The 22,060-nt window shown below is 46.0% G+C and overlaps 1 long non-coding RNA gene across 1 annotated transcript in view; it reads right to left on the reverse strand.

Moving 5' to 3' along the window:
* LOC109305195 overlaps nt 1-3,722 on the reverse strand; it is a 37,659-nt gene extending 33,937 nt beyond the window's left edge. The window contains exon 1 of the long non-coding RNA XR_002099585.1: nt 3,431-3,722. This is a non-coding gene — a long non-coding RNA (uncharacterized LOC109305195). The remainder of the gene's footprint in view (nt 1-3,430) is intronic.
* Nucleotides 3,723-22,060: the final 18,338 nt, after the last annotated feature.

The raw sequence follows: 22,060 nt of genomic DNA on the forward strand, positions 1-22,060 counted from the left end.
GAAAGGAAAAAAGAAAAAGAAACAATAAGAAAAAAGGTGTAAAGTAACAACTTGTAGACAAAGAAACTGGAAGTGGAGGGGGAGGGGACAGAGAGCAGAGAAAAAGAAGAAAAAATACTGTGAAAATGCAAGAAAAGAATCAGAAAGGGAGATAAACAGAGGCAAGAGACATTTAAACAGGTGGGAGTCAGAAAAGAAAAGAAATAGGAAGCCAGGGAGTCTTACGCTCAGGATTGCCCCATGCAGCTCCAAGTGAGCCTGGTCCTAAGGAAGGAAGGAAGGAAGGAAGCATATCTGTACTTCTGGCCCGAACCCTTGTCCCACCCCATTAGTTCTCTATTCCTCTAAGAATATTTCTACGCAAAAATGAGATTGTCCACAAAAAAACTCTATTTTTTGTCCAAAATATTAAAAACCAATACAATTCACCCTTAAAGCTGGTTGAATTCATTGTTCAAATAACCTCTGCCATAATGCTCCACTCTCTCCTCCCGTGAGATACAGGAACAGAACAGTCTGAGTTGAAGGGTTTGTTTTAAACTGAAATAATCTGCTATATATTTTTAAAAATAAGATGACACTTTGCACAATGTTTTTTTTAATCCAAAAATGTCCATTGGGTAGGGAAAAAAAAGTTTTTTATGGAATATGTTTTCACCAGGCCAAGGCCTGATGGCAATCAGGACTTAGTACAGATACTGCTGAGAAAAAAATGTAAACAATGGGTGTGAGCTGTTTCTGATATAAACAATAACTTTCCTTCCCACCAAAACCTCTCTCTTCTTAGAATCAACCTTTTAAAATTTCCTAAAATGTTTGTTTAACAGACCACTTCACATCTCATTAATGGTCTGACTGCTTAAAGCTTATTCATAGCAAGAGAAATTCTTAGGAAAATGGGAAAACATTCAAAATCTGGTACAAACTTTTTTCAGGTTTTCTTTGAGGAATCCACAGTTTTGACAAGTGCTAGTGATGATCAAAAAACCTGCAAAAAGGGACAGAGTTTAAAATAAGTTTGCCTTGGTGCGCCAAGAGTCAGCTTTGAATGAAAATGAAACAAAGCTGCAATTTAGAGCCCATCAAAGTGCCTTTTTATTGACTTTGAATCTGCTCTTGTTGATCTCTCACATTTGCAGTGTCTTTGTTATTAAGATGTTCTATTCTGTTTGTACAGCACCAAGCATACTGGAGCCAAGATCTCCGTTGGCACCCTTAGAGACTCTTACAATACAGTAATCATAGCAACAATAGTCCCACTGCCACAAGCATTCACCAGCATAACGATGGGTTGCTACATTTGTGCATATTGCACTTACAGGTTCCAGCCTAGTCTGGAGACAGAGATGCTGAATACTAAAGCATGGCTATACTATTTCTGCTCAATAGAGCTTGAAATTGAGCCCAATCAAACCATCGTGGAGCCCAGGACCTTTGTCAAGAACCATTACCTTCTGCTCAGTGTTCACAAAAGCCAACCAACCTGACAGCGTAGTTGTCTTAGAGAAGCCTCAACCTCATATCAAGAAGCATACCCAAGACAGAGAGACCAAGAGCAGCTTTGGGCTGTGCCACCTTGGGCTGTGCCAACCCTGCCTAATTTCCAAGTGTGATGTGCCAAATGGATGGCAGTCCCAGTGTCAGCATGGAGGCAGTAAGGACCATCCCTTCATCTCCATAAGCAACAAGTTGGTGAGGATATAGGTTATTTTTAAAGTCACAGGATTACATCCCAGATAGGCTGGTTCAGTCCTGTTTCTCCTCCAGAGCTATAGACAGTAAAGTCTGGTTAATTCATAGTCCCCAGGGAATTAATAAAGATGACTAATTATCCAAGCGTGACTAATAATAAGTCGTTTTCTGATAGCAGTTAGCTATTATCAGTATTTTCAGCATTTCACAGGATGTATTTTGCCTGACATATCAAGATACAGCGAGGAATATATATATTTTTATATTTGTGATGAACAAAAATATATGACATGAATTCCAAGTATAAACTGTAGGCATTCTGGCTTGCTACATGAGGATTGTATGATTATACAAATGCCTAATGTACAATCTCTTACATAAAAAATTCTGAGTATATAAGAATTATATAATTATGATGCAGAAAAATAATCAGTCAAGAATTTTTGCATTGCTTTCCTACATGCACTCATTGTCAAGTCAGGAGATAATTCTGCAAATATGAACTGGTTGGTTGACTGTGTTTTGTTGAGCCAAGAAAACGGAAGAGTACCCAGTGCTTTGCAAGCATCAGCTGCATTGGTAGGTGCTATGGAGGATACAGGTCAGTATCTTTCAAGTCAACTAATTATCAGGAGCAAATTCCACTGTGATTTAGTGATTCCATCACTACAGTTTAACAGATGACAAATTAGCCAAAGTGTTTTGTGCATTAAACAATAGGACCCTAGTAGAAATTCAATGCAATAAGACCATAATGATAAGTCATCCCAGTGACTAATTAGCCAGATTTCACTGTGCACGCCATTGTAGTGAACACTGGAGTGAGTCTTTAAGTGAAGACTTCAAACTAAAATCCTCTGTTTTATGTAGACATTAATGAAGTATAGAACTAATTCTGCTCTCTAGAATAAGACTGTCCAATGAACTGTCCAATTAAGTGACTTCAGTGCAGTTGTATAGCAACAAAGATGAAGGTAGAGTTTTGTCTTGCAGATGCAATAGCACCTTCTTTATGACTAGGGATTTGCTTTGGAAGCAATGGCTCTAATTACCCCTCCATACTCTTTCACATGGCAGATTGTGAGCCAGTTGGCTGATGCGCTCAACATTAGAAATGGCTGCATTCCTCTGGTGCGTTGGAAAAGGGGCAATATAAATGAATTTGTGTATTATTAACTATTCCACATTTTTATGTTTTTAGTTTGTAAAAACTGTACCTAAGTGAAAAGCCCAGGATTTAACAGCACCGAACATAGGAGCTGAACTCACTCTTCCAAAACCTGCCCTGATGGCCCCTTCTCTACCAACACACATTTACTCCTTGCAAGCAGTCAGAGCAACAGATGTTCTCCCTGGCAGCCCATGGTTCTGTCTAAATACCCTACACAACTCAGAGTGAAAAATAGCTGCCGAGGAAATAATTCTGGTGTGTCATATGCAGCACAGTTTATTTACTTTTAAGGAAGCCCAACCTTCAGTCTAGGCAGCAATCTTAGCAGTCATCATCTGGGATATGCATCAGTGCAATAGTCAAATGAAAAGTTCCTGCACTGTTACCTTCTTCCTCATAGCATCAGTGCCTTGATGATCAACACCCACACATCCCTGAATATAGACCCTCCTTTGTCAGAAAAGCCACATCTTCTCCTCGTGAGAACTAGGGATGCATATATCATTGAAAAAAATATCCTCTTAACCTTCTCTAATTTTACTGGTTAAACGGTTACCTGAAACATACCTTGTCCTGGTCGGGGCTGCAGAGCCGGGCGCCAGCCCCAGCCTGCCACTTGCCCAGAGCAGCATGGGGAGCTGGGGGCCGTGCACAGATGCACTTGGACACGGCTGCTGTTGGAAGTTGCTCCTCGGGGCCTTTGATGGTGGGGAGGAGGCAGCAGCAAACCCCACCAGACAACACAGCCCATGTGAAGCCATGGACAGCAACAGGCTAGGGGCTTTGCCAGCCCATTGCAGCTGCCGGTGTGTTGGGAGGGAGGGAGTAGACTAGCTATGGATACTAGTCCCTCCTCGCCCTTCCCCTCCTCCTTGCTTCCCTCCTTCCCACCTGCCTTGCCACCTTCCTGTTCCTGAGGCACAGAGCTGCTTCCCTTCCTTGCTGGACTGCACCCCACGCTAAATGTTAACTGGTAATGCATTACCGGTATACATCTACTTCTTGTGTAAACATTTAGACTTTCACGTCTCTAATGAGAACTTACCACCAGCTATGAGAAAATGACTAAACTTGGTCTCTCGTTCTCAGAAAGAGGGGGGCAAAGCAAACATTTTACATTAACCGTCCTTGTCCAGACTCCCCATCTCCAACTTCCAAAAAACATCCACAAAATAAAGGGCTGATGCCACAGTTCTGCATATTTGCATTTTAGGATTTTAATGCCCAAACGGTATGTTGGTTGCATTAAAGCAATGACAGCTTGTGTGTAACAATTAGACCATTTTTAGCCCAAAGGTGCAGCAGGCTCTGGCTGAAGTGTTATGCAAACTGCTGCATGCCACAGTCTGTCCTGCCCCACGCTGTCCACAGCCACATACAAACACAAGAACTTCCATTTACTGGGTCATACTCTAGTCCATGTTGCCCGGTATCCTGTGTCTCACAGTGGCAGAGTAGATGCTGAAAGAGAGAGTGAACTGGGTATGATCAGGGTTGTTCCCACTTTTCCTCTCTGACTAGCAGCCTCCAGCATTTAAGGTCTAAGAACTTCGAATTCAGAGGCTGTCTCCCTAACTCCCATGCTCCATAGCTACTGATGCCCCTTTTCTCCAAGAATGTGTCCAGTCCCTTTTTGAACCTGGCTAACCCGTCACCTTCCAGAACATCCGGTGCCAATGCGTTCCACACTTTAATTACAGGCTGTGTGGACAAGCACTTTTGTGTTAGCTTAAAACTTACTACCTATTAATTTCATTTTGTGACCCCCAGTTCTGTATTGTGAGACATAGGAAATAATATATCCCTATTTACTTGCTCCTTGCCAGTTAGTATTTTGTAAACATTTATCATGTCCCCTCGCAGGCATCTCTTTTCTAAACTGAATAGGCCTATCATCTTCAGCCTCTTCTCATGTGGAAATCCCTTCATACCACTCAGCATCCTTGCTGCCCTTCTCTGAACCTTCTTCAGTTCTATAGCTTTTTTGGGGTGTGGGGACCAGAACTATGGCCAACATGGGGCTATTAAACACTGATGTATAATTATAACATTACAAATCCAGCATGTGACCCCCATCAGTGAGATAAAGCTCTTGTACAACTGTGCAAATTTACTAGACTTCCCTGGGTGAATACATTATTCTAGCTGAAGACCAGGCTGGTGAAAGGACAAGCAAGAAAGAAACACAATGGATCTAGATTAGCAATATCCCAGCACATCCCTGGGGGGAAATTACAGGACAATGGCTTACTTCCAGCCCAGGGCTGCACAGCTGTTTAACCCACACTGGGAGCCAATAGAATAGAGTGAAGAGCTATAAACAGCAGAAGAGACTTGCTCTCTGAGAAGAGGCCCTATTAAAGACTGGACAACTTCTAATGCAAGAGGAAGTCAGGGCAGATCCAGTGTGGTGCAGCTGGACCCCCCATTTGGATTGGACCACAACATGAGAGCCTCTGGGGACTTTTTAAAGTTCCTAAACCAGGTGAAAATCCCCTCTCCCTTCCTCTTCATGCTCAGAGGAAAGACCTCTCCCTTTCCATCCCCTCCTCAGTCCTCACCCCTCCCCATTTCCCTTCCTCCACCTGCTGCTGCTGCTTTCGCCACTGTCCCAGGGAAGCACCAGAGCTATTCCTGCCCACTCCAGCTGCGTTGCACAGGGGCTGGGCTCAGCTGAGGATGATGACAGCAGCATCAGGGCTTGCGTATGGTCCTGGGGGACTGGGCAGGGAAGGGGAAGCTGCTCTCCCAGCATGCAGTTGCCACTGTCCCAGTCCCCAGCCAAGCCCAGCCCCTGTGCAGCCCTGGCTGGGTCTGGTTCTGGCGCTTCCGAAGTCCCCAGGACAGTGGGAAAAGCAGCAGTGGCAGGTGGGGAAGTGGCAGGCGGGGAAGGGGATGGAGAAAGGGAAAGAATTTATCCCTGGAGAAACAAACTATTTTGGGGAATTCAAGGAACAGGGAAATATGGGGGCAGTGGGTTCCACAGATAGCATAGACCTGCCAGTATCCTCATGAGGAAGATGGCTGGATGGCTGGTAACTTTAGACAGGCATATGTGGTGCTCTTTTAAGATCTTTTTCAATATGTTTTTGTTTTAAAAACTCTGCTTTAAGATAAGGCTGTTTAGTGCCTGAAGAACTTGTCGTGCATCCACAGGTGCATCTCGAGTAGAGCCAAGGAGGTGATCCTCCCCCTCTATGTGACGCTGGTCAGGCCACAGCTGGAGTACTGTGTCCAGTTCTGTGCGCCCCATTTCAAGAGGGATGTGGACAACATGGAGAGGGTCCAGAGGAGGGCCACCCGCATGATCCGGGGACAACAGGGCAGACCCTACAGTGAGAGACTGCGGGCCCTGAACCTATTCAGCCTCCACAAGAGAAGGCTGAGGGGGGACCTGGTGACTGTCTATAAACTCACTAGGGGGGACCAGAAGGGTTTGGGGGAGACGCTGTTTCCCCTAGCGCCCGCTGGCATAACAAGGAGTAATGGGCACAAGTTGATGGAGAGGAGGTATAGATTGGACATCTGCAAAAACTACTTCACAGTTAGGGTGGCTAGGAGCTGGAACCAACTTCCAAGGGAAGTGGTGCTGGCCCCTACCCTGGGGGTCTTTAAGAAGAGGCTGGATGCCTACCTGGCTGGACTCATTTGAGTCCCGTTTCTTGTTTTGGGGTTTTGTTGTTCTCCCGCCCTGGCGGGGGGGCGGGCTAGAAGATCTACTAGGTCCCTCCCGACCCTAAATCTATGAAACTATGAAACTATGAAACATGGTCACTACACCTAGAGACAGTCAAAAGGTGAGTATTGAACATAAGTGAGGCCTGCTGAGGTAGTATCAGTTAGCATGAGAAGGCTGAAGTCCAAGGACCCATCAGAGACAGCGCTAGGACTGTAGGATGACATGCCAAAAAAGGAGGTGACTGCTAGAGGTCAGAGAATAACGGAGCATGCACTCAACAAGACAAGGAAGGGAGCGGAGATTTGCCTAACCCAAAAATGGAGGTTGGAGGATGATCCACAAGGACTTTCAAGGTGTCCGAATGGTCTGCGTAGTAGGGATTCACAGGGGTTTTGTGCACCACCACCACAACTGGCATTGGCTTGCAAAAGCTGTGCTTACTATACCACTGGAAGGTATGCAGGGCATCTTTACCCATGCGCCTGGGGTGGGGGGAGGCCTCTTCATTAGAGCTGCTCTAATTAAAGTGCCTGCAGTGTTTCATGTATTCAACATCCCACACTTCAAAATGGAGATGGGGGTGCTTTAACTAAAGCCTGCTTAAAGAGCTTTAGTGAAAGCGCCCCCACTGCCATTTTGAAGCATGGGGACCCTGAATACATGAGATGCAGAGGCTGCTGGAGCGCACTAATTAGCACACTCCAGCAGACTCAATTCATTGTATCTGCTGTGATGCACTGTTAATACAGCGTATCAGACCAGTGTCCCTGCACATCTACAGGCACCCTCATGCCCTAGAGTACATATGAAGGTAGAAGAGCATGTATGTATAACTGCAGGCAGTTATGATTAACTAGACTTGCAGGGGCCATTTCTGTTTGGAAGGTGTGACACAAATTTATCCTGAGCCCTCTCTGAGTGCCACTGTAAAGCCCTTCCTCTGTCTGATCTGCTGCTCTGCTTTCTGCTCCATGCCTTATCTGCTACTCACTTTCTGCTCCCTGCTCTGTGCTCCTGCATGATCTGCTGCTCTGCTGTCTGCTCCCTGCCTTATCTGCTGATGTGCTCCCTGTTGCCTTCCCAATCTTCTGAGTGCCAAACACAGAGGCTACCTGTGCCACTTGTAGCACAGATGCCACAGGTTGGACACCCCAAACTTGGACCGCTTGTGACTTCCAGTCAACTTTGTCACTAGCCCTTGGGCTCTACACTGAGTGGTGCTTGACCAGACCCGACAACTGGACTTTGCTAGACTTCTTTTCAGCATTTTGTTCCTTGAGTCAATGCATGATTTCACAAAAATTTTCAAGGCTCATTCAGAATGAATGTTATGATATCAAGCAAGAAAGAGGCATGCATACAAATCCCAAACTATGTAATAATTAACCCCAGTAGATAAGTTGCTACAAATACATATTCTTCCTATGATTCAGTAACTGGAATAAATTATTCAGTTTACCTCTTAGAGATTACTTAGTAAGCAGTTCATTTGACGCTGTAGACTGTCATTAGGTCTCCCAAATCCTGGTTACACTTTGTAACAGTAAGTCACTTAATGAAACTTTACTTCATGGAGCAATGTACCAGTGAACTGAAACAACCCCTTACAAACCTGTCATAGTGTACCGAAATAAGGCTTTATTTAAAGTAGTTTTGGTTTGCATGTCATTCTCCCATTTACCTGGAATGGCTTCTGTTTAGGGTTTGACGTGTAGCATGTCAAAGCAGGCGTTATTCATTCAGTCTAGTTACTGGAAAATACACCGTGAGGAACAGTCCTGCACTGTAAGAGGGGATGGATTAACTGGTGTTTTCCATTTATTTTCATGACTGAGAACGTGTTTCTGGTACCAGGTGTCATGATAAGTTAGAAGTAGCACTACTCAAGGCAATGGAGTTAGTCCAGGGTTAAACAGGTGCAAACTAGCTCAGAGCAAAAGTGCTACATATTTACCTGCCAAACCACTTGACATTTTAATATGTAAAACCCTACAGCTTTCTGAACACTTCCTCTACACTGGTTCTTCTGCACTGCTCTGATGATACAAAGCAACTGGAAATCCAATGCATCTTCCTGCCCATAGTGTGGAGGAAACTCTGCATATACACCAGGACTTTCTCCTCTGCCAGCCGCAAGAATGGAGTTAATTAGGGTGCAAAAGCGGCCTACTGCCATTTTTGCTTGCATTATCTGAGCTGCATCAAGGGTAGTTTAGATACTGCCTAGAGTCAGAGGAGAATGGATTAGGCCCCTTTTTAAAGCAAAATTGCATTGCATTGTGACCCCCAGGGTGGAGGCAGTGCAGCAACTGGACTTTACTTCCTGGCAGCCCCTGCAGTGTCTGTTCCTTCCAGCTGCCAGCACTGCCAGACCTGGCCCCACTGCCTGGGTACCCCAGCCCATCCAGCCCACACCCACCACTAGTAAAAGCTGCAATCCACTCCCCACATGGAGACCCTGGCTACCTGCTCTGCCCAGCACCCCTGGCTGTGGGTGCAGGGTAGATGGGCCCAGGCCAGATTGTATCAATTGCCCTCCCTTCCCCCTCCACTGCACTGGCCAGGTCAGCAACCCCCCTCCCCACTGCAGCCCACAACTCACTCAAATTCCTAAAGTGGCCCTTCAGCCAAAATAATCTCCCGCCCCTGTTTTAAACCCTGATTTTATTTTCACTGAATCTAGAGCTGAAATGATGTTGAGCATGCACTATCTGTCTATAAAGTTGCTATTATGGCCAAAGGACCAGTTCATTGAACCCTTCCACAAGAAGCGAGCCAGCTGAAGACACAAGGTGTGGGTGAAACCTACCAATGATTTAGATCTGTATAGAGGAGAAGTCATGGAGACGCACATTGCTCAAGCCTCTGGTAAATGAGATGGAGTAAGTACATTGTACATGATCAAGCCAAGGAGTTTTGAAGGAGACCTTGGTGTCTGATCCCACTTTCCCCAAACATAAAGATATTTAAATTCAGAGCTCTGGTTCAGGCCTATTAAAGTGATGGCATCATTTATTTGGATCCAAATCTGAGCTTGCTAGGGAAACCTGAGACCAATCTTTGGGTAATGTACCTTCATTGCAATTCCATTGCTTCCTGCTATAAATTAGTATGTCACTTTGGGTGTGTTAGCTCACCACAAACTGGAATCGCAAATGGACACATCTGGCTGCATGTCAGCCTTTAGATGCAAGGTGACATCTAGTCAAGAAAACTCTGGAGAAGTATAAGGGACACAGAAAGAAAGGCTGACCAGATGTTCAGTAACACAGTGTGAGAACTATCAGAAGTGGAATAGTTAATTTAAAAAGGGGGGTATGTCCACACCAACCTTACCATGAAATAACTCATCGCAAATTGGAAGTAATTAGCCTAAAATGGATTGATTAATGCAAAGAGAGATACCAGATAAGTAAAAAAGATAAGTGCATGTATCCAACTCCCGCTCCCCCACCCCCTAACACACATTCACAAACTTGCACGTTGGTGCAATATTTTATTTTGAGGAAAATTAACAAACAAATACATTTGGGTTAATAGGAAATCATTTTAAAATATAGGCAAGCCTAAACGAGGGGGGAAAACTAGGAGGTCTACAAAGTTGCTTGCTAGGTAATTAAAAGACAACTTATTCTGAGATATTCTAATTTAGTAATGAAGTTGGCTAAATTCCCAGCAGTCTTTTGAGGGCCATGTTTTTACAGACCTAAGCTGAGTAGGCTCACCATTTTTTAGATTGTTTTGGCTACCTTAAATTCAGTCATTAAAGATTTAATTAATAACCTAGAAATTCATTATGCCCAGCAGCAGTTTATTCAGAATAGCAAAGCCAGCATTTCCTAGGAATTCCCCGACTGCTGAGGATGGAAAATCAGCTTTCTGCTGCAAACAAGCATTAAATGAAATAAAATGAACATGTTACTCAGTTATTTATCAGCATAAATGTACTCACAACAGTGCGGTGTAGTGTGGTAGCAGACAGATTCCTGCTTTGTAGAACTGATTATCTTTAGACAAAATTGAAGACAACGTTATGTAAAGAACAGGGTTAGGACCTTTGTAAACACAATGGGGGCAGAGCAGAGGTTAGAGAGCTATGATCTATTGAGGTCCCTAACCTTTAAATATACATCCCAGATAGACAGTTCAGAGAAATAAAGAATAGCCCTGAACCCTGTTCAGACTGGCTCCTGAGATATGTCGGTTGTTCACATCATCAGCAAATTCAACACACTCACAACACAGCTAAAAATCCTATAGAAAAAGGGCGCTTGTGATGTATTTTTGACTGGATGACTATCAGGTATCCAGAAACCTTAAAGAAAAGACAATTCATTTGAGACTTCTTGTCCATTTCCTACCCAAGGGAGTTTAGACACGCATCCAAAAGCAACCAGAACTGACCTCCACACCTCTTGGGACTTGTCTGTATCACTGCAAGAGCAACATTGGGCCAACCACAGGCACAGTCCAGATCCAGAAGCTTACCAGTGAGGTGGCTCCAGGTTGGTTCACGCCCTGCATATGTTCTCAAATTCATGTGGGTGGGATGTGCTCTGGCCCTTCCTCACCAGAACCTGCTGCTTCCTCCTTAGGCACAAGTCTTTCTTGTGGATCTGGACCATGACGCTGGGACCAGGTCCCTTCAGAAAAGATCCTCAGCTGCACAGGAACAATGATGCTGGAGGATCCACACAAGGATGCAGAGACTAGTTGTTAGACTACCATTCAAACTGCTCTAAACTCATGCACACCATGTGCTTATCCTCCAGATTTATTTAATATTTTTGGAATTTGTATGTAGAACTTCAGGAGATTTTGTTGCACCTAAATTGTGAAGGGCAATATTGGACTACTTCCTTTCTGTTCACTACTGAGCCAGCAGAGCCATAAAAAAAAACTTACCTTGGCTAAGATTAAAGGTTTTTCTCTCAGATACATGGGTGACCTCGCCCTTCACCCATTCCTCAGCCTACTGCACCCTTTCATCACTATGGCAGTATGAATTTTCCCATAACCATGTTGCCATGCATGCTCTCAGCCAGTGCTTCTCAATTGGTGTGTCACAGAGGTGCCAGAAGTGGGGCATGAGAGCAAGTATCATGAGAAGAGACAGCCACACCCACACCCAAATGTTCCCAGCACAGGACTGCTCCACATGATCTAGCTAAACTGAGCTGATTAGCCCAGACACAGCACTGCACACAAGCTTTATTGCTTCTGCTCTGGAACATGGATGTGCAGATATAGTTTGGATGTCTCTGCAGTGTGCCTGCAAGGAGGACCATAAAGGAGGAAGGCTTTGAGAGTGGAGGCGTGTGCCATGGGATCAAAAAGGTCATCGGCCAAACCCTGAACTTGTTTCAAGGGTGACTGGATGTGGTGATACCCCCTCTCCCCCCACTCTTTAACCTGGACTTTAATCTCTACAAGAATTCCTCTGTAAAGCAGGGACAATGCTTATTTCAAAGTTATATAGGGCCTACCATAGCAGGGTCCTGACTGGAGTCTGTAGGAGTGACTAGAATATTAACACCAGCACTGGCCAAAACAAAGCCAAATCCTATTTCACCTTTAGATGCCTAAGGGGTACTCACAAAATTGCAACTTTTGGCACAGTTTATATTCTTCTCCCTATGGCAGGACAGGCTCCCCCCGCACAAATGCAGGAAGGCCCAATAGCCTAGTGGGTAGCGCACTTCCCCAGGGAGATGGTTTCAACCAGGTTCTAGGGCCCCTCGTGCAGAGAAGGCCTGTGCATCTCCTATGTCTTAGTGAAATGCTCTAACTACCATGCCATGAACTAGACACTGCCCAGTGCACTCTCCAGCCCTCTGCTTGAAGCTGGCCTACTTTGCCTTGTGTAGCCCAGGTAACTTGGGTATATAGTCCCCTTCTCCAATTGAAGGGGATTGTTAGCTGGCAGGTGTGCTGTCGGGTGGGAACTGCAGACCACTCAGTTTCCCTCCGTCCCTATAGAACCAGGCCAGGACAGTCAGGGGACTTAACGAGATACAAATTTATTTACATTAACTTACCACAAGGGAAAGGAACATATGGACAGTGTGTGTATGTATATATATGTATATGTGTGTGTGTGTATATATATATATATATAAATGACATATAACCTTATACCAGTGCTCTCATATACAGGTGCTCTCTGATCTGAAACAGATAAACCCCAAAGACAAACTTAATCCCAAGGGGAAATCCCAATGCGCTTGGGCTTTTCCCAAGCCCTACAAAGAAGCTGGTAACTTTAGGGGGGCCCTCTCGGTGGGACCTCCCCTTTCAGGAGCCCTTAACTAAACAGGGTGGGACTTCCCTCCCCTGTGGGAATCCTCTTTTCCCTGCAAGTCACGGGTCCCAGGCCTGGAGGGTGGTCCTCATCCTCGGTGCCAAGCTGCAGCGGGCTTCAGGGGGGTTGCTGTGCCCTGGAACAGGGATCCTCTATGCAGGGCTTCTGGGGTCTCTGGCTTGGCCCCGTCTGCTGGCTCAGTAGCCCAATCACTGCCTGGCTCTCTGGACTCAACTTTTTGCCATGGGTCGGAGGCCTGGGCCGCCTCATGCAGCACCAGGCTCAGTCCACTCCCAGACTCTCCATGCAGCGCCTCCTGCACCAAGGTCCCAGCCTCGTTCCTGGGGCTGAGGACCTGAGCTGCCCAAGCGCTCCAAATGGCCTACTCCATGCACCGTCCTGTGCATTGTGTCTCTGGCCACACGCCACAGGTTGCAGACCTGAGCTGCCTCACGCAGCTTCCAGGGTCTGGACGCCATGCACCATGCTGCACACCAAGACCTTAGCTGCTAGAGCCATCTGCCATTTCCCACCGATGTAAGTCTTCAGGGGTGCTTCTGGGCGACTGCTTCACTCTGCTGAGCAGGTCTCCTCAGCTCTTCTAAGCCCTGCTCTTCTCTCTCCCGGATGTACTCTCCTCACACTGGGAACACAGCTCCTTTTATATGCTCCAGGGCACTGCCCCTGAAGTCTTCCAGACCTGAGTGTTGCAGTCTTCAATCAGGTCCACAGGGGGGAGGGGAGGGAGGAACTCCTCTCCCTCTCCCCTCAGGAAAGGGGGTGACTGCACTCCTCTTGCTGCCTCCTGATTGGGGGATGAGCTCCACCAATCAAAACAGCAAAATTTCAAGCCTGGGACTGAACCCAAGCTCCAAAAGGCAAGCCTGCTACACTTGCATTTGATATTCATTGCCTAAAAGGGATAGCTATGAGGGCCACTGGAGCTGGGACCAAGGCTCTCTTCCTTCCAGTGTAGCATCCACTTCACTGAGCCACACCCCTCTGGTTTGCTCTCCTCCTCCTCTTGGCCCCACATGTCATCCCCTCTTGGCTACCCAGAAGGCTGGTTTCAAGAGGAGAGTGCATTACGTAATGGCTAGTCCTAGCCCATGCTTTTGTGACTTGCTGGGAAGTGGGAGAGATAGTTCTGGGTGTGGAGGGCCTGGCACCTGGGTCTATGTTCCCTAGACAAGTGCCCTAATCACAGGCTAAAAGGTTGGAGGGTCCTCTTCCCTAAAGAGTCAGAACATACCTGGTGTCACGTGCGTGTCTGCACAACTATTCTGTCAGACTGCAGCCCTCTGAGCATATTGTGTAATGCAGTGCAGGGTGAGCATAGCTTCATGGGAGCCAAGCATTGTGTAAATGCCAAAAAATTAAGTTATGCAGCTGTTAGTCCCACTGAGGTGCATAAAGTAGAAATAGGCTTTACCCCATTGAATATCATATCTTCTCACACGCCACATAGCCAAATAAGACATACATCTTGTTTTTTGGAAGGCAGAATGCAGAAAAAGATTTTTCCAGAGCCACGGGCAACTGCGAGACCGAGTGTTCAGGAAGTGGAAGATCCCAGGAGACCAATGGGAGCAGCACCTTCCTGGTGTGGCAAGAGAGGAACAAGGCTAGGCCCCAGGCACTTTGAAGGGAAGTAGCAAGACTGTTACTTTTTTTACTGTAAATAGTTCTTTATATAAAGTTCCTGTCAATATTAAAATGTTTTCACACCACGAATTTCATCAAGTTGCTACAGACTGCATGCAGCAGCTCACTGGCCCTAAGCCAGCTCAGTTGCTGCTTCAGGCACAAGCTACAGTGCTCAGCCAATAGCTACTGCAAATTCCTTGGTGGCTTTGAGAGGGTTACCACTGGCATCTGCCCTTCTGCTGCTGGCTGAAAAAGAAATGGCAGCTATGTTGGCAGCCATTAGAGCACAGAGACTGTGTTGACACAAGATGCTCATGGTGCAAAAACCATGTTGCAATGCTACTGTGCAGATATATTAGGCTATTGTGCAGTCAGTGTCACAAAAAAGGGGTTTGTTGGCATTACTGTACAGTGATTTAGTACTTGTTTATACAAGTGCTAAATGGCTGCGCAGTAATGACTGCGCAGTCAGCATCTCATGTAGACACGGCCATAGAGTTTCTATGCTTCTATTGAAGCAAAAAAAAAAATCAGCTTCCCCACTTAAGGCACACACCCCAATTTTGGAGGGTGGATTCTGGGGGAGGGAAGCTTTAAGTCCAATTATTTAAGACAAATATTACATTAGGTCCTTTTTATGGGCCTTCGGAGTTATGGGCCTGCAGGGCACACCTGTTTCCATTTTCAAGGTTTTCAAATCATGAAAGCTAAAAATTACTTAAAAATGAATCATCACAAGACTCCAGGTGCTGGGAGTCTATCCACCCCTGAACTATATAACCCATAGGTCTAACGCTACAAAGAGAGAGTGTTGATGGCTTCCAAGCCTCCAGATGAGCTGAATGCTGCTAATTCACATCAGCCTTCAAAGCAAGATCCACGCACTACTGTATACAACATTTAATCAAGCACAAATGGGTTCATAATATTCTTCCATGCCAAGCTCCCATGTTCTTTGCCTTGGGGACTCTCCCCTCACCTCTGGAAGAATATTAAAGTAAATACATATTCTCAGATTTCAGAGAAAAGTAATTACAGAATAAAAAAGATCAAATTTCCACAGCTTGTAATTTTCATTACTTCATCCCTTGCTTAGTGATATTAACAGACAAGCTCCCAGAAACAGCTGAATCCCAGCATATAGGACTAATTTTGCTGTGATAGTGAGTGTTGTTTAAATCTGGATGTTCGGTACCACTTGAAACAACATTTGGGGTTGGGAGGGAAATGCTGGAGGGTGGAGATTTCTCAGAGGAAGCCAGAAAAATAACTTTTCTCTTGCAAATCAGGTTTATCAACAGCCAAACTGGGTATGGAAGGAAGCGTGACTAGTGAAACAGCCCCTCTCCTTCATTCAGAGCATTTTAAAGTGAACAAAAAGGCTCCCATTCACTAATTCCCATACAAGCAAGTATAACCCCCAGGTTAAAACTTAGCAGGATTGCACCCACGTGGTTACTACAGACATTTCTCTGAAAACCTACAGAGTTTAACAATGATCTCCTTCCTTTGGGCTATAGGAATTTTCCAACTGAACCTGTATTGCAGGGTCATGATTGTTTATTTAACTCTATAGGATCATGTACAGGGGGTATGTCTGATTGATCTATTGGCAGATGCCACCAAGATGATGATTTTTGCAGCCTCGCAACATGAGGTCTCTATCAGTCTCATCATCTCTGCCAACCAATGGGACACAATCCTACTAGATTAGGGGTGCTCAGATCTGGTCTGTAGAGCTGCATCCTCCGGCTCTTGGGGCCTCTCAAGGGTTTAGAAATTTGGTGGCAGGGGAATGGTGGTAGCATTAATAGCTGCTCACTTGCTGCCATATTTTGAGACCTGTGGGGATCCCTGCCAGCTGGAGAACATGGCCCTGCATGCCAGACCGTGCCAGCTCACAGCTGAATCTGGTGCACAGAGCTGGGATGGTGTGCTGGTTCATACCCACAGACTGACCCCACATACTGAACCAATGGAGGATCCAGCCTGTGGACCAACACCATGCCACTCATCCAGCCTGCGGCACCAGAAGGTTGGGTGCCACTGCACTAGGTCTCTGCTGCAAGGAGGAGGCAGCTTCAAGGTATTGTTTTCTTCCTTCCCTCGTGAGATCACTTTGCTGGTTTGCCCTAGGTAGAAGAAAGTGGCACATTCCAGTGACCCCTGTAGTGTTACTCCTATTCTCTGATGGCAGGAAAACTGGTTTGACTCAGCCAGCCTGAATTCACCTGCATTCCCTTCCTGTGATCTCAGCCATCCAGTCAAGTGGCACAGCTCCAGTGCCAACGCCCTGTTACATTTGAAGCCAGGAGCCATTCTGATATCAGCCCACAGGATGGTGTTATGGTTCCTTAGCTTCTTCCAGAGGATGAAGGGGAAACTATGCTCACCTGGTAGAAGAGATCAGGTGTAACTCTGCAGTCTATTGTTGCAGTATTTAGACCTCAAGATTGACTCAGCACCCAGTGGTACCAAATGCTTCCCACAGAACAAATTAACTGCCCCAAGTGTTGTTCACTGAGCTTCCCTCTCCCTATTCAGAGTAACCCAGGTATTGGGCAAGAGGATATTTCAGACAAAGGATTCAAGTCTCCTTCCTGAAGAACAGCCTGAAAAAGGTCCAATTTCCTGTGTTTTAGAGCACTTAGCATGTGCAAGGCTATATGATATCCATCTGGAATTTGGAACAAGCAGCGCTTGCCTGCTGCAGATCCCATCCCATGAACTACCAGCAGGCACACAACAGAACAGAGGACTCCAAAGTACAACTCCCCTCAGACAACCTGAACTGGTCTTAGCCCTTTTTTTTATTTTAAATCTGCTGAAGTGATGAAGTCATAGGATGTTTGTACACACCACGGGGGTTTAATTCAGTTTGGTTCTCCCTAAATTGAAATGGTGGGTTTTTAAAAACCCTGCTTCAATTTAGGGAGACACCAACTGAGCTAAACCCCTGTGGCATGTACACAAAGGTGGGGGCATGATTCTTACCTGCTTCTTCAGTGGTAGGGGGGAGGGGCACGAGGAGGTCGAGCTTCTGGCAGGCCGAGCAGTCCCTGACCTGTCCAGGAGGCACCCACTTGCTGGCACCCAGCCTGGGCCACCACCACGGAGGGAAGCACTGCCCCCCTGCAGCTGCGGAGGGAAGCACTGGGCCCCACACAGCTCAGGCAGGCAGGCACACTCCAAAGAGAGAGAGGAAAAAAAACATCAGGCCAACCCTGTTTTTTTTTCTTCAATGGAGTCTGCCTGCTGGGTTTCTCCATTGGAGCTGCCACTGAGTTGCACAGCCCCTGAGATGTGCAGGGCCCGCCAAGCCCTGAGCATGTCAGCTTCCAGCGCTCCGTGCACTGTTGCACTTTGTTAGGTAGCAAACTAAAACAGCTTGGAGGTCTATTTAAAGTGGAATATGTCTCTAGGTGTGCAAACAGGAACACCATTAAAGCAGAATATGCCGCCAAACGTGCAAACAGCAACACCACTGAAGTGGTGCAAAAGGGCATTTAAGCTGCTTTGAAGACCATTTTTGTGGCATGTACAAAGACCCATAGGCATTTGTGCTCCTGGTGTGCAAGAATGTGTGAGACTACCATGCACAGTCAGCCTGGTAAAATGGGAAGATGCTGTACCCCCATCTCATCAGCTAGTGCCTGAAGATTTAATTTGCTGTTTACTGTGGGGCACAGTACCTACAGGTACACAAAATGTCCAAGACTTACAGAAGGAGAGGAGGTATGTACTTTGCCTCTTTGTAATGGATGTGGAGTGAGGTTCTATATGAGTATCTCAGCAGTCTCAGAGCTTGGGTTGGTTGGGATCTGGATTTATGGTTCAGGCCCATCTACAATGCAGAATAATCAATGTTTTAGTTTAATTTGGCATCAGCAAGTAGAAGCAGAGAGCACACACATGGTCACTCTGCACACCCCTTCTCCGGATACCTATAGACAAGGGCAGCCAGGGTTCAGGGAGAATGCTGTGTGACTGTTTTAGAGCTGAGGAGCTGGTAACTTTTCTGCCATGGTCCCCATGGAAAAGGTGCTCACACAGCTCAATGGCAAAATGCTGCATTGCCACAGGAAGGACTGATGGGCATACACACCTGAGGTAATGGAGTCAACAGGGGGGCAAAAGAGCCAAACCCACCCTTTTAGGATGGCTGGAGAAGTGCACAGACGGAATTCATATCCCGCTCCATGCCTAGGGAAATCTATAATGCTGCGCCCCTGGCTGGCCACAGACCCCCAGTGTTCAGTGACAAGCCTGTTCCTGACCCCATTTTTCTCAGAAGACTAACATGCCATGCTCAAAAGAAAAGGAAGCAGGGGTGCACCTCAATGAACTCTCCATTTTCATCGTGTGTGTGCGCCTGTATTTTTTGGCTACCTTGGCCCTGGGCCATTATTCTGCACGGTGAACTTTCACCTAGAAATATCCTCGTTTTCCTTTCCCGTTGCATTTGTGCACTGCAGCCACATGGTGGCAGTCTTGCCATTCAGTGGTACAGAGCCAAGCCACTGTGCCTCTCAGGCCATGCTATGTTTCACACACACAGGTACACCCACAGTTGCAAACACAGGCTCGACTCTACCAGCAATGAGCAGTATAGGCGTTCTGATGTAGATGAGCCCCTCCTGTCTTTTAAATCCTGAGGCAACCAAGCCCTGCTCCAAGCAGGCCTATTTAATGCACTACTCCAAACACCACAACAAAATCGACATTCAGGCTTCCAACATTTTAAACCCTGGTTGAGCTCTACAGGCATTAGCACAGGTAGGAATTCTGTCCAGGCAGGGAGTAGACAAGGCTTAATGGTAGAAGACGTAACAATGAATTCAGAGACAGGTGATCCTCAAAGTATCTATGCATTATGGGTGGGTGATTATGAATGTGATAGCTAAGCTATAATGCCAGCTGACAGAAAAGATTAACAGTTATAAATTCTTTTAGAAATAATCAGACAGGAGGGGAAAAGGAAAAAGAAAGAGATACAAAAAGGGAAGCTAATATCATTATTTTCCCTTTGCTGAGGTCCTCCTTCAAAGCAGATCTGTTCTCTCCCTCACCCGGCACAATTAATGAGTTACTCAATCGCAAACTCTGCTATCCTGTAGTAGTCAGCTGGTCAAATTATGTTAAACACATTCAGCAGCTCAGCATCAGCATGCCCAGAGGAGGGAAATGTGATCTGTGACACAGCACCCTGGGAATGGCACTGAAACAGAAAGATAATCACTCTTGACTTTGGTTGAAGTATTCGTGCTGTAAGTCACTTGAAAAGGAAAGTCAACCTATCTAAGAAATATATTTTTAGCTGTGGTATGGATCTAGTAACACTTAGAACCATGCAGCTATCCCTGTATTATTCTACCCATGATCATTCCTTTGTAGCTCTAGGCCAGGTATAGACATTACACTTTTACCAGTTTAAGTGATTGGAAACTGGTCTATACCTGTAATAGAATAGAAGTTTGGCACACAGACTGGTTTAAAAATGGCAGATCCCAGTCTAAGACTTGTGTTTCTTCCTCACCCAAAAGGCAAATGTACGTTCTGTTCACTAGTTGTAAGCTCTGGCCTTGAACCTGCCCCCATTTGCAGGCTCATCTCACGTACGATTGAACAAACTAATGTTGGATTGACAGGTACGTGGCTGGTGACAAGAAGAATTTTGCTGTGCTATCCAGGTGTCCTTCCAGCAGTGCCTTAGGAGGATAGTGTTAGGGGGACGGGGGTGCTATAAGGCTGTAGTCCCTGCCTGCCCAACGCTTTACTGGAGTGAGCCATGAGGAAAAACGGATGGACCTGTCACATCTTGATGTATATTTTTAATTAATGGGAGTTGGATATAGGCTGGATAACAATTCAGCCTGTTCACCCAGATGGGCCTTCACCATGGGGCTCCTCCTCCCTTTACACCCCACCGTAACCACATCCAGAATGACACACATCAGGGCTTGGACCTTGAGTCAGTTAAAGATGCCACTGGCTATTACTTCCTGTTCCCTGAATAAGGTTTATGAGTTAGACTCCATCATTTGGGATTTCTGAGTTCAACCTTAAATCAATTCATTACAGCCTCCCCAGCTCATCAGTTGAAAAGTTCAGTTACAGTCCATGAGGCCTTTGTCTTACATAAATTTATCACTGGTTCCCGAGCTAATTAATCCTGATAGGTTTGATAAGGGTCCCTTAGACAATCAAATCGGAATCATTTCATCCCCGGTTCCTGGGTTAATCAAATCAAACCCCAAACAGAATCCATCAATTAATCTGAAAAATACAAAATCAATTCCTTCCTGGTTCTGGGGCCAATCAAATTATCTCAGTCCTTCAAATGTTCAAAGAGCCATTAAACAAAATTAGTTCCTCTCCTGTTTAGGGGTCAGTCAACTCAGATCCATTTTTGCTAGGGGTTCCTACATCCCCTTGGTTCCTCAGGGTCAGGATCAACTTGCTGTCATGGGGAGAAGAACTTTTCCTTTTGCTGCTGCCTTCCCAGTATGTTGAGTGAGGGACACCAATCCCACAAGCAGAATGAAAAAGGGAAAAAAACCAAGGAAGAAGAGTTAACTCAACAAGCAAACTCACGGCCCTAGCTTCTGCCTCCACTGCTTCTGTCTCCTCCCAGCTGTCCTGGAGTGGTTCTCTGGCATGGCATGAACCACTATTCAGTCACTGTCCTCTGTTCAGTCATTGGCCCTCTGACCACCTTGTCCTGTGGTCCCACTTGCTTTCCTCACAGTTGTCTGTGGGACACTGTCAGCAGGGAAGACCTCCAGCATCTTCCACTTGTTCAGGCTGCAGTCTTCACTCAGCTGCCCCTCTCTGAGGCTGGAAATACCTGTACTTGGGCTCCTTCTGTCAACCCAGATGGAGCATAAGCTCTGAAAATGCATCTGCATGCTCTTCGCTCTGGACCAGCTCCTCTCAGCACCTGAGGTAAGTACTTCTTGTTCAAGTTTCTCAGGGCCTTTCTCCTGCTCCACATTCTTCCCCTCACAGGCAGCTATTTTTGTTTCTCTCATCTGTTTACAGAAATAGAGAAGGGGGCAGGGTTTCTCTTAAGCAGCAGAAACAGCATAGACCCAATCCACAGTTCTGGCAAGTGAGTCCATCCAGAAGTGGGAGGAACGTGTGCCTTGAAATACCTTTCCCCTTGTGTTTAAAGGATGTCTTCAGCCTTCCCAGTCCCTGTTGTAAGTGAAAGCAGCTTCAAGGACAAGTCAGCCTGGCACAATAATTTCTGGCTACAGAGCCCTCCTTTCCCAGGTTGTCCCTTCTCACAACTGGTGCATGTTCTGCTTTTGGGACTGGGACTAGCAGTGGCATGATTTCTTTAACCCCAATTCTACATTCACCACAAACCCCCGCAAAATGAATGCCCTTTCTGTCTCCATTAAGGGGATGACAGTTCTGCCTCATGAAAAATTATGCCTGAATACATTAAATCTGTTCCCCAAAGGAAACCTTAGTCATGAGTAGCTAGCCTTCCTACTCCCCACTTCTCTTTTCTCCCCCCAACAAAGAAATGCAGCTGCTTCTGATTTCAGTAATCCCCTTGCAG

The sequence above is a fragment of the Gavialis gangeticus genome, unplaced genomic scaffold (assembly GCF_001723915.1).
Source record: "Gavialis gangeticus isolate Ggan-Ray unplaced genomic scaffold, GavGan_comp1, whole genome shotgun sequence".
NCBI classification, from domain to species: domain Eukaryota; kingdom Metazoa; phylum Chordata; order Crocodylia; family Gavialidae; genus Gavialis; species Gavialis gangeticus.